Source organism: Sardina pilchardus, chromosome 11, assembly GCF_963854185.1.
Source record: "Sardina pilchardus chromosome 11, fSarPil1.1, whole genome shotgun sequence".
In the NCBI taxonomy this organism is placed as follows: Eukaryota; Metazoa; Chordata; class Actinopteri; order Clupeiformes; family Clupeidae; genus Sardina; species Sardina pilchardus.
Window position 1 is genome coordinate 34,557,438 of NC_085004.1, and position 12,538 is coordinate 34,569,975.

The 12,538-nt window shown below is 42.8% G+C and overlaps 8 non-coding genes across 8 annotated transcripts; all 8 read left to right on the top strand.

The window, feature by feature from the left end:
- The first annotated feature begins 68 nt into the window (after positions 1-68).
- Positions 69-187, top strand: LOC134096348 (5S ribosomal RNA). The gene has a single exon (XR_009940805.1). It is a non-coding gene; the product is annotated as a 5S ribosomal RNA (ribosomal RNA).
- A 1,618-nt stretch (positions 188-1,805) lies between these two features.
- LOC134096360 (5S ribosomal RNA) lies at positions 1,806-1,924 on the top strand. Its single transcript, XR_009940817.1, has one exon. It is a non-coding gene; the product is annotated as a 5S ribosomal RNA (ribosomal RNA).
- Positions 1,925-3,544: 1,620 nt separating this feature from the next.
- Positions 3,545-3,663, top strand: LOC134096372 (5S ribosomal RNA). The gene has a single exon (XR_009940829.1). It is a non-coding gene; the product is annotated as a 5S ribosomal RNA (ribosomal RNA).
- Positions 3,664-5,281: 1,618 nt separating this feature from the next.
- Positions 5,282-5,400, top strand: LOC134096385 (5S ribosomal RNA). The gene has a single exon (XR_009940841.1). It is a non-coding gene; the product is annotated as a 5S ribosomal RNA (ribosomal RNA).
- Positions 5,401-7,020: 1,620 nt separating this feature from the next.
- LOC134096397 (5S ribosomal RNA) lies at positions 7,021-7,139 on the top strand. Its single transcript, XR_009940852.1, has one exon. It is a non-coding gene; the product is annotated as a 5S ribosomal RNA (ribosomal RNA).
- Positions 7,140-8,757: 1,618 nt separating this feature from the next.
- On the top strand, positions 8,758-8,876 carry LOC134096409 (5S ribosomal RNA). Its single transcript, XR_009940863.1, has one exon. It is a non-coding gene; the product is annotated as a 5S ribosomal RNA (ribosomal RNA).
- A 1,618-nt stretch (positions 8,877-10,494) lies between these two features.
- On the top strand, positions 10,495-10,613 carry LOC134096414 (5S ribosomal RNA). Its single transcript, XR_009940868.1, has one exon. It is a non-coding gene; the product is annotated as a 5S ribosomal RNA (ribosomal RNA).
- Positions 10,614-12,230: 1,617 nt separating this feature from the next.
- On the top strand, positions 12,231-12,349 carry LOC134096415 (5S ribosomal RNA). Its single transcript, XR_009940869.1, has one exon. It is a non-coding gene; the product is annotated as a 5S ribosomal RNA (ribosomal RNA).
- The last annotated feature ends 189 nt before the right edge of the window (positions 12,350-12,538 follow it).

Consider the following 12,538-nt stretch of genomic DNA (forward strand, 5'->3'; position numbering starts at 1 on the left):
TTCACAACACACGCGTCTCCAACCCGGGTTAGGGAGCTTTAAGTAGGTTACTTTGGCCGGTTGCTTTCGCTTACGGCCATACCACGCTGAACACGCCCGATCTCGTCCGATCTCGGAAGCTAAGCAGCGTCGGGCCTGGTTAGTACTTGGATGGGAGACCGCCTGGGAATACCAGGTGCCGTAAGCTTTTCTCTCCATCAGCCAGTGAAACTTTTTTTTTTTTTCAGGCTGTCTGTCTGTGCGTGCCTGCTCCCTAGTACGTAGACGTTCCAACCCCTTTGAATATTTGCTTCCTCCGTTTGAAAGCAAAATAAAGAAATACATAAATAAATAAATAAATAAATACATAGGTAGGAAATATAGGCTAAGCCAGCAACAGGTCGGAAAAAATTGCACGAGTTGACTGTAAACAGCTGGCGGATTGGGGGAGTTTTAGTGTTTGTTTTCATCTGGAATGTTTAGCTTATTTTTTGGGGTGACAGCTTTGTTTTCGATGTAGTTTTCACCGTGTTGTACAATTCCCGGTCTCGCTGTGTTCATTCGCCCAAGAGCTGCAAAGTAATTTTTTCAACACTGTCTGAGTATGGAAAATAGCCTATAGTCTGCATGGCCTTCGACATCCCAGATATTGTAGTGTTTTCCTGAACAACTGTATGTTACTCGTTTCAGGATGTCCAAGTAGAGCGAGTGACCAAAGGTCCTGTTTTTACGCACAGCGAATTGATATATGAAAAGCTAATATCAGCGTGCTTCATGAAGTTTTGCTTGACAGCAGTTGCTACTACATAGCCTATGTTGTCGGATTAGATGCAGCATTCGATTGACGTGTGTCTACTATTACGTATAAGGCCTATATAAACCGTGCGCTAAGGAGAAGCGCTCATTCACGTCTCCGTCGCCGGAGGGAGCGCCACGCTTTCTGTCGCTAGTGTACATCTGGACATGTATGGATCATTGGCTGCCAGTGACTCTAGCACACCAGTAGAGAACTTTATTAGGAGCAGTTGTTTTTTCTTTCTCCGTGGCGAAGATGAAGCAAAGAGGATCCACGAAACAACCCTCTTTACAACACATGACCTGAATGCGCAGTCCTAACTGGCCAGAGACCCAACTCGGAGCGTCCGCATCCCGACCGGTATGTGTACGTTGTTTTCATTGAGAGGCTAAGTTTCTAAAACGAAGCTCATATTTTATGAATTGTAAATTAGGGCTGTTCTCTCCAATGAAACGTCCCCTGTGTTTTCGCTCTGCTTAGAAAAACGGATTTTTTTTTTTTTATATCCCATCAAATACTTAGTGGTTTTATATTCTCATGCATGGCCAGACACTGATTTCTCTCCTTAGCTTTGAGTATCATCTTTGTTTGAAAAGCTGAGCTTTTTTTTACTCCAGTGACATTTTCTAATTTACTTGTGGTAGTTTCAAATGGTGTACACACCAAGTGGTTTTTGCCATGCTATGTCACCATTACAATTTATTTAGCTTCTAAACAAATCTGTGAGCGTTTTAATCAGAGATAAAGCTGCCCTATGTATGTTGTACTGTGAGTAAAGTATGTGCACTTGCCTAACCAAACTCTTCTGTCAGTACCCATCGTTTTTAGGATAAAGAAGGAACAGTTATTGGAAATGTTACCAAGTTTTAAATGCCATTTGTTGTATTCTTCACTTTCAAAGTTGAACTCCACGCGGAAAATGCGCCTTTGTTTTCTTGAACACAATGTAGCGTACCTCACCTTTCACAACACACGCGTCTCCAACCCGGGTTAGGGAGCTTTAAGTAGGTTACTTTGGCCGGTTGCTTCCGCTTACGGCCATACCACGCTGAACACGCCCGATCTCGTCCGATCTCGGAAGCTAAGCAGCGTCGGGCCTGGTTAGTACTTGGATGGGAGACCGCCTGGGAATACCAGGTGCCGTAAGCTTTTCTCTCCATCAGCCAGTGAAACTTTTTTTTTTTTCAGGCTGTCTGTCTGTGCGTGCCTGCTCCCTAGTACGTAGACGTTCCAACCCCTTTGAATATTTGCTTCCTCCGTTTGAAAGCAAAATAAAGAAATACATAAATAAATAAATAAATAAATGCATAGGTAGGAAATATAGGCTAAGCCAGCAACAGGTCGGAAAAAAATTGCACGAGTTGACTGTAAACAGCTGGCGGATTGGGGGAGTTTTAGTGCTTGTTTTCATCTGGAATGTTTAGCTTATTTTTTGGGGTGACAGCTTTCTTTTCTATGTAGTTTTCACCGTGTTGTACAATTCCCGGTCTCGCTGTGTTCATTCGCCCAAGAGCTGCAAAGTAATTTTTTCAACACTGTCTGAGTATGGAAAATAGCCTATAGTCTGCATGGCCTTCGACATCCCAGATATTGTAGTGTTTTCCTGAACAACTGTAGGTTACTCGTTTCAGGATGTCCAAGTAGAGCGAGTGACCAAAGGTCCTGTTTTTACGCACAGCGAATTGATATATGAAAAGCTAATATCAGCGTGCTTCATGAAGTTTTGCTTGACAGCAGTTGCTACTACATAGCCTATGTTGTCGGATTAGATGCAGCATTCGATTGACGTGTGTCTACTATTACGTATAAGGCCTATATAAACCGTGCGCTAAGGAGAAGCGCTCATTCACGTCTCCGTCGCCGGAGGGAGCGCCACGCTTTCTGTCGCTAGTGTACATCTGGACATGTATGGATCATTGGCTGCCAGTGACTCTAGCACACCAGTAGAGAGCTGCATTTGGAGCAGTTGTTTTTTCTTTCTCCGTGGCGAAGATGAAGCAAAGAGGATCCACCAAACAACCCTCTTTACAACACATGACCTGAATGCGCAGTCCTAACTGGCCAGAGACCCAACTCGGAGCGTCCGCATCCCGACCGGTATGTGTACGTTGTTTTCATTGAGAGGCTAAGTTTCTAAAACGAAGCTCATATTTTATGAATTGTAAATTAGGGCTGTTCTCTCCAATGAAACGTCCCCTGTGTTTTCGCTCTGCTTAGAAAAACGGATTTTTTTTTTTATATATATCCCATCAAATACTTAGTGGTTTTATATTCTCATGCATGGCCAGACACTGATTTCTCTCCTTAGCTTTGAGTATCATCTTTGTTTGAAAAGCTGAGCTTTTTTTTACTCCAGTGACATTTTCTAATTTACTTGTGGTAGTTTCAAATGGTGTACACACCAAGTGGTTTTTGCCATGCTATGTCACCATTACAATTTATTTAGCTTCTAAACAAATCTGTGAGCGTTTTAATCAGAGATAAAGCTGCCCTATGTATGTTGTACTGTGAGTAAAGTATGTGCACTTGCCTAACCAAACTCTTCTGTCAGTACCCATCGTTTTTAGGATAAAGAAGGAACAGTTATTGGAAATGTTACCAAGTTTTAAATGCCATTTGTTGTATTCTTCACTTTCAAAGTTGAACTCCACGCGGAAAATGCGCCCTTGTTTTCTTGAACACAATGTAGCGTACCTCACCTTTCACAACACACGCGTCTCCAACCCGGGTTAGGGAGCTTTAAGTAGGTTACTTTGGCCGGTTGCTTTCGCTTACGGCCATACCACGCTGAACACGCCCGATCTCGTCCGATCTCGGAAGCTAAGCAGCGTCGGGCCTGGTTAGTACTTGGATGGGAGACCGCCTGGGAATACCAGGTGCCGTAAGCTTTTCTCTCCATCAGCCAGTGAAACTTTTTTTTTTTTTCAGGCTGTCTGTCTGTGCGTGCCTGCTCCCTAGTACGTAGACGTTCCAATCCCTTTGAATATTTGCTTCCTCCGTTTGAAAGCAAAATAAAGAAATACATAAATAAATAAATAAATAAATACATAGGTAGGAAATATAGGCTAAGCCAGCAACAGGTCGGAAAAAATTGCACGAGTTGACTGTAAACAGCTGGCGGATTGGGGGAGTTTTAGTGTTTGTTTTCATCTGGAATGTTTAGCTTATTTTTTGGGGTGACAGCTTTGTTTTCGATGTAGTTTTCACCGTGTTGTACAATTCCCGGTCTCGCTGTGTTCATTCGCCCAAGAGCTGCAAAGTAATTTTTTCAACACTGTCTGAGTATGGAAAATAGCCTATAGTCTGCATGGCCTTCGACATCCCAGATATTGTAGTGTTTTCCTGAACAACTGTAGGTTACTCGTTTCAGGATGTCCAAGTAGAGCGAGTGACCAAAGGTCCTGTTTTTACGCACAGCGAATTGATATATGAAAAGCTAATATCAGCGTGCTTCATGAAGTTTTGCTTGACAGCAGTTGCTACTACATAGCCTATGTTGTCGGATTAGATGCAGCATTCGATTGACGTGTGTCTACTATTACGTATAAGGCCTATATAAACCGTGCGCTAAGGAGAAGCGCTCATTCACGTCTCCGTCGCCGGAGGGAGCGCCACGCTTTCTGTCGCTAGTGTACATCTGGACATGTATGGATCATTGGCTGCCAGTGACTCTAGCACACCAGTAGAGAACTTTATTAGGAGCAGTTGTTTTTTCTTTCTCCGTGGCGAAGATGAAGCAAAGAGGATCCACGAAACAACCCTCTTTACAACACATGACCTGAATGCGCAGTCCTAACTGGCCAGAGACCCAACTCGGAGCGTCCGCATCCCGACCGGTATGTGTACGTTGTTTTCATTGAGAGGCTAAGTTTCTAAAACGAAGCTCATATTTTGTGAATTGTAAATTAGGGCTGTTCTCTCCAATGAAACGTCCCCTGTGTTTTCGCTCTGCTTAGAAAAACGGATTTTTTTTTTTTTATATCCCATCAAATACTTAGTGGTTTTATATTCTCATGCATGGCCAGACACTGATTTCTCTCCTTAGCTTTGAGTATCATCTTTGTTTGAAAAGCTGAGCTTTTTTTTACTCCAGTGACATTTTCTAATTTACTTGTGGTAGTTTCAAATGGTGTACACACCAAGTGGTTTTTGCCATGCTATGTCACCATTACAATTTATTTAGCTTCTAAACAAATCTGTGAGCGTTTTAATCAGAGATAAAGCTGCCCTATGTATGTTGTACTGTGAGTAAAGTATGTGCACTTGCCTAACCAAACTCTTCTGTCAGTACCCATCGTTTTTAGGATAAAGAAGGAACAGTTATTGGAAATGTTACCAAGTTTTAAATGCCATTTGTTGTATTCTTCACTTTCAAAGTTGAACTCCACGCGGAAAATGCGCCCTTGTTTTCTTGAACACAATGTAGCGTACCTCACCTTTCACAACACACGCGTCTCCAACCCGGGTTAGGGAGCTTTAAGTAGGTTACTTTGGCCGGTTGCTTTCGCTTACGGCCATACCACGCTGAACACGCCCGATCTCGTCCGATCTCGGAAGCTAAGCAGCGTCGGGCCTGGTTAGTACTTGGATGGGAGACCGCCTGGGAATACCAGGTGCCGTAAGCTTTTCTCTCCATCAGCCAGTGAAACTTTTTTTTTTTTCAGGCTGTCTGTCTGTGCGTGCCTGCTCCCTAGTACGTAGACGTTCCAACCCCTTTGAATATTTGCTTCCTCCGTTTGAAAGCAAAATAAAGAAATACATAAATAAATAAATAAATAAATGCATAGGTAGGAAATATAGGCTAAGCCAGCAACAGGTCGGAAAAAAATTGCACGAGTTGACTGTAAACAGCTGGCGGATTGGGGGAGTTTTAGTGCTTGTTTTCATCTGGAATGTTTAGCTTATTTTTTGGGGTGACAGCTTTCTTTTCTATGTAGTTTTCACCGTGTTGTACAATTCCCGGTCTCGCTGTGTTCATTCGCCCAAGAGCTGCAAAGTAATTTTTTCAACACTGTCTGAGTATGGAAAATAGCCTATAGTCTGCATGGCCTTCGACATCCCAGATATTGTAGTGTTTTCCTGAACAACTGTAGGTTACTCGTTTCAGGATGTCCAAGTAGAGCGAGTGACCAAAGGTCCTGTTTTTACGCACAGCGAATTGATATATGAAAAGCTAATATCAGCGTGCTTCATGAAGTTTTGCTTGACAGCAGTTGCTACTACATAGCCTATGTTGTCGGATTAGATGCAGCATTCGATTGACGTGTGTCTACTATTACGTATAAGGCCTATATAAACCGTGCGCTAAGGAGAAGCGCTCATTCACGTCTCCGTCGCCGGAGGGAGCGCCACGCTTTCTGTCGCTAGTGTACATCTGGACATGTATGGATCATTGGCTGCCAGTGACTCTAGCACACCAGTAGAGAGCTGCATTTGGAGCAGTTGTTTTTTCTTTCTCCGTGGCGAAGATGAAGCAAAGAGGATCCACCAAACAACCCTCTTTACAACACATGACCTGAATGCGCAGTCCTAACTGGCCAGAGACCCAACTCGGAGCGTCCGCATCCCGACCGGTATGTGTACGTTGTTTTCATTGAGAGGCTAAGTTTCTAAAACGAAGCTCATATTTTATGAATTGTAAATTAGGGCTGTTCTCTCCAATGAAACGTCCCCTGTGTTTTCGCTCTGCTTAGAAAAACGGATTTTTTTTTTTATATATATCCCATCAAATACTTAGTGGTTTTATATTCTCATGCATGGCCAGACACTGATTTCTCTCCTTAGCTTTGAGTATCATCTTTGTTTGAAAAGCTGAGCTTTTTTTTACTCCAGTGACATTTTCTAATTTACTTGTGGTAGTTTCAAATGGTGTACACACCAAGTGGTTTTTGCCATGCTATGTCACCATTACAATTTATTTAGCTTCTAAACAAATCTGTGAGCGTTTTAATCAGAGATAAAGCTGCCCTATGTATGTTGTACTGTGAGTAAAGTATGTGCACTTGCCTAACCAAACTCTTCTGTCAGTACCCATCGTTTTTAGGATAAAGAAGGAACAGTTATTGGAAATGTTACCAAGTTTTAAATGCCATTTGTTGTATTCTTCACTTTCAAAGTTGAACTCCACGCGGAAAATGCGCCCTTGTTTTCTTGAACACAATGTAGCGTACCTCACCTTTCACAACACACGCGTCTCCAACCCGGGTTAGGGAGCTTTAAGTAGGTTACTTTGGCCGGTTGCTTTCGCTTACGGCCATACCACGCTGAACACGCCCGATCTCGTCCGATCTCGGAAGCTAAGCAGCGTCGGGCCTGGTTAGTACTTGGATGGGAGACCGCCTGGGAATACCAGGTGCCGTAAGCTTTTCTCTCCATCAGCCAGTGAAACTTTTTTTTTTTTTCAGGCTGTCTGTCTGTGCGTGCCTGCTCCCTAGTACGTAGACGTTCCAATCCCTTTGAATATTTGCTTCCTCCGTTTGAAAGCAAAATAAAGAAATACATAAATAAATAAATAAATAAATACATAGGTAGGAAATATAGGCTAAGCCAGCAACAGGTCGGAAAAAATTGCACGAGTTGACTGTAAACAGCTGGCGGATTGGGGGAGTTTTAGTGTTTGTTTTCATCTGGAATGTTTAGCTTATTTTTTGGGGTGACAGCTTTGTTTTCGATGTAGTTTTCACCGTGTTGTACAATTCCCGGTCTCGCTGTGTTCATTCGCCCAAGAGCTGCAAAGTAATTTTTTCAACACTGTCTGAGTATGGAAAATAGCCTATAGTCTGCATGGCCTTCGACATCCCAGATATTGTAGTGTTTTCCTGAACAACTGTAGGTTACTCGTTTCAGGATGTCCAAGTAGAGCGAGTGACCAAAGGTCCTGTTTTTACGCACAGCGAATTGATATATGAAAAGCTAATATCAGCGTGCTTCATGAAGTTTTGCTTGACAGCAGTTGCTACTACATAGCCTATGTTGTCGGATTAGATGCAGCATTCGATTGACGTGTGTCTACTATTACGTATAAGGCCTATATAAACCGTGCGCTAAGGAGAAGCGCTCATTCACGTCTCCGTCGCCGGAGGGAGCGCCACGCTTTCTGTCGCTAGTGTACATCTGGACATGTATGGATCATTGGCTGCCAGTGACTCTAGCACACCAGTAGAGAACTTTATTAGGAGCAGTTGTTTTTTCTTTCTCCGTGGCGAAGATGAAGCAAAGAGGATCCACGAAACAACCCTCTTTACAACACATGACCTGAATGCGCAGTCCTAACTGGCCAGAGACCCAACTCGGAGCGTCCGCATCCCGACCGGTATGTGTACGTTGTTTTCATTGAGAGGCTAAGTTTCTAAAACGAAGCTCATATTTTGTGAATTGTAAATTAGGGCTGTTCTCTCCAATGAAACGTCCCCTGTGTTTTCGCTCTGCTTAGAAAAACGGATTTTTTTTTTTTTATATCCCATCAAATACTTAGTGGTTTTATATTCTCATGCATGGCCAGACACTGATTTCTCTCCTTAGCTTTGAGTATCATCTTTGTTTGAAAAGCTGAGCTTTTTTTTACTCCAGTGACATTTTCTAATTTACTTGTGGTAGTTTCAAATGGTGTACACACCAAGTGGTTTTTGCCATGCTATGTCACCATTACAATTTATTTAGCTTCTAAACAAATCTGTGAGCGTTTTAATCAGAGATAAAGCTGCCCTATGTATGTTGTACTGTGAGTAAAGTATGTGCACTTGCCTAACCAAACTCTTCTGTCAGTACCCATCGTTTTTAGGATAAAGAAGGAACAGTTATTGGAAATGTTACCAAGTTTTAAATGCCATTTGTTGTATTCTTCACTTTCAAAGTTGAACTCCACGCGGAAAATGCGCCCTTGTTTTCTTGAACACAATGTAGCGTACCTCACCTTTCACAACACACGCGTCTCCAACCCGGGTTAGGGAGCTTTAAGTAGGTTACTTTGGCCGGTTGCTTTCGCTTACGGCCATACCACGCTGAACACGCCCGATCTCGTCCGATCTCGGAAGCTAAGCAGCGTCGGGCCTGGTTAGTACTTGGATGGGAGACCGCCTGGGAATACCAGGTGCCGTAAGCTTTTCTCTCCATCAGCCAGTGAAACTTTTTTTTTTTTTCAGGCTGTCTGTCTGTGCGTGCCTGCTCCCTAGTACGTAGACGTTCCAATCCCTTTGAATATTTGCTTCCTCCGTTTGAAAGCAAAATAAAGAAATACATAAATAAATAAATAAATAAATACATAGGTAGGAAATATAGGCTAAGCCAGCAACAGGTCGGAAAAAATTGCACGAGTTGACTGTAAACAGCTGGCGGATTGGGGGAGTTTTAGTGTTTGTTTTCATCTGGAATGTTTAGCTTATTTTTTGGGGTGACAGCTTTGTTTTCGATGTAGTTTTCACCGTGTTGTACAATTCCCGGTCTCGCTGTGTTCATTCGCCCAAGAGCTGCAAAGTAATTTTTTCAACACTGTCTGAGTATGGAAAATAGCCTATAGTCTGCATGGCCTTCGACATCCCAGATATTGTAGTGTTTTCCTGAACAACTGTAGGTTACTCGTTTCAGGATGTCCAAGTAGAGCGAGTGACCAAAGGTCCTGTTTTTACGCACAGCGAATTGATATATGAAAAGCTAATATCAGCGTGCTTCATGAAGTTTTGCTTGACAGCAGTTGCTACTACATAGCCTATGTTGTCGGATTAGATGCAGCATTCGATTGACGTGTGTCTACTATTACGTATAAGGCCTATATAAACCGTGCGCTAAGGAGAAGCGCTCATTCACGTCTCCGTCGCCGGAGGGAGCGCCACGCTTTCTGTCGCTAGTGTACATCTGGACATGTATGGATCATTGGCTGCCAGTGACTCTAGCACACCAGTAGAGAACTTTATTAGGAGCAGTTGTTTTTTCTTTCTCCGTGGCGAAGATGAAGCAAAGAGGATCCACGAAACAACCCTCTTTACAACACATGACCTGAATGCGCAGTCCTAACTGGCCAGAGACCCAACTCGGAGCGTCCGCATCCCGACCGGTATGTGTACGTTGTTTTCATTGAGAGGCTAAGTTTCTAAAACGAAGCTCATATTTTGTGAATTGTAAATTAGGGCTGTTCTATCCAATGAAACGTCCCCTGTGTTTTCGCTCTGCTTAGAAAAACGGATTTTTTTTTTTTTATATCCCATCAAATACTTAGTGGTTTTATATTCTCATGCATGGCCAGACACTGATTTCTCTCCTTAGCTTTGAGTATCATCTTTGTTTGAAAAGCTGAGCTTTTTTTTACTCCAGTGACATTTTCTAATTTACTTGTGGTAGTTTCAAATGGTGTACACACCAAGTGGTTTTTGCCATGCTATGTCACCATTACAATTTATTTAGCTTCTAAACAAATCTGTGAGCGTTTTAATCAGAGATAAAGCTGCCCTATGTATGTTGTACTGTGAGTAAAGTATGTGCACTTGCCTAACCAAACTCTTCTGTCAGTACCCATCGTTTTTAGGATAAAGAAGGAACAGTTATTGGAAATGTTACCAAGTTTTAAATGCCATTTGTTGTATTCTTCACTTTCAAAGTTGAACTCCACGCGGAAAATGCGCCTTTGTTTTCTTGAACACAATGTAGCGTACCTCACCGTTCACAACACACGCGTCTCCAACCCGGGTTAGGGAGCTTTAAGTAGGTTACTTTGGCCGGTTGCTTTCGCTTACGGCCATACCACGCTGAACACGCCCGATCTCGTCCGATCTCGGAAGCTAAGCAGCGTCGGGCCTGGTTAGTACTTGGATGGGAGACCGCCTGGGAATACCAGGTGCCGTAAGCTTTTCTCTCCATCAGCCAGTGAAACTTTTTTTTTTTTCAGGCTGTCTGTCTGTGCGTGCCTGCTCCCTAGTACGTAGACGTTCCAACCCCTTTGAATATTTGCTTCCTCCGTTTGAAAGCAAAATAAAGAAATACATAAATAAATAAATAAATAAATGCATAGGTAGGAAATATAGGCTAAGCCAGCAACAGGTCGGAAAAAAATTGCACGAGTTGACTGTAAACAGCTGGCGGATTGGGGGAGTTTTAGTGCTTGTTTTCATCTGGAATGTTTAGCTTATTTTTTGGGGTGACAGCTTTCTTTTCTATGTAGTTTTCACCGTGTTGTACAATTCCCGGTCTCGCTGTGTTCATTCGCCCAAGAGCTGCAAAGTAATTTTTTCAACACTGTCTGAGTATGGAAAATAGCCTATAGTCTGCATGGCCTTCGACATCCCAGATATTGTAGTGTTTTCCTGAACAACTGTAGGTTACTCGTTTCAGGATGTCCAAGTAGAGCGAGTGACCAAAGTTCCTGTTTTTACGCACAGCGAATTGATATATGAAAAGCTAATATCAGCGTGCTTCATGAAGTTTTGCTTGACAGCAGTTGCTACTACATAGCCTATGTTGTCGGATTAGATGCAGCATTCGATTGACGTGTGTCTACTATTACGTATAAGGCCTATATAAACCGTGCGCTAAGGAGAAGCGCTCATTCACGTCTCCGTCGCCGGAGGGAGCGCCACGCTTTCTGTCGCTAGTGTACATCTGGACATGTATGGATCATTGGCTGCCAGTGACTCTAGCACACCAGTAGAGAGCTGCATTTGGAGCAGTTGTTTTTTCTTTCTCCGTGGCGAAGATGAAGCAAAGAGGATCCACGAAACAACCCTCTTTACAACACATGACCTGAATGCGCAGTCCTAACTGGCCAGAGACCCAACTCGGAGCGTCCGCATCCCGACCGGTATGTGTACGTTGTTTTCATTGAGAGGCTAAGTTTCTAAAACGAAGCTCATATTTTATGAATTGTAAATTAGGGCTGTTCTCTCCAATGAAACGTCCCCTGTGTTTTCGCTCTGCTTAGAAAAACGGATTTTTTTTTTTTATATCCCATCAAATACTTAGTGGTTTTATATTCTCATGCATGGCCAGACACTGATTTCTCTCCTTAGCTTTGAGTATCATCTTTGTTTGAAAAGCTGAGCTTTTTTTTACTCCAGTGACATTTTCTAATTTACTTGTGGTAGTTTCAAATGGTGTACACACCAAGTGGTTTTTGCCATGCTATGTCACCATTACAATTTATTTAGCTTCTAAACAAATCTGTGAGCGTTTTAATCAGAGATAAAGCTGCCCTATGTATGTTGTACTGTGAGTAAAGTATGTGCACTTGCCTAACCAAACTCTTCTGTCAGTACCCATCGTTTTTAGGATAAAGAAGGAACAGTTATTGGAAATGTTACCAAGTTTTAAATGCCATTTGTTGTATTCTTCACTTTCAAAGTTGAACTCCACGCGGAAAATGCGCCCTTGTTTTCTTGAACACAATGTAGCGTACCTCACCTTTCACAACACACGCGTCTCCAACCCGGGTGAGGGAGCTTTAAGTAGGTTACTTTGGCCGGTTGCTTTCGCTTACGGCCATACCACGCTGAACACGCCCGATCTCGTCCGATCTCGGAAGCTAAGCAGCGTCGGGCCTGGTTAGTACTTGGATGGGAGACCGCCTGGGAATACCAGGTGCCGTAAGCTTTTCTCTCCATCAGCCAGTGAAACTTTTTTTTTTTTTCAGGCTGTCTGTCTGTGCGTGCCTGCTCCCTAGTACGTAGACGTTCCAACCCCTTTGAATATTTGCTTCCTCCGTTTGAAAGCAAAATAAAGAAATACATAAATAAATAAATAAATAAATACATAGGTAGGAAATATAGGCTAAGCCAGCAA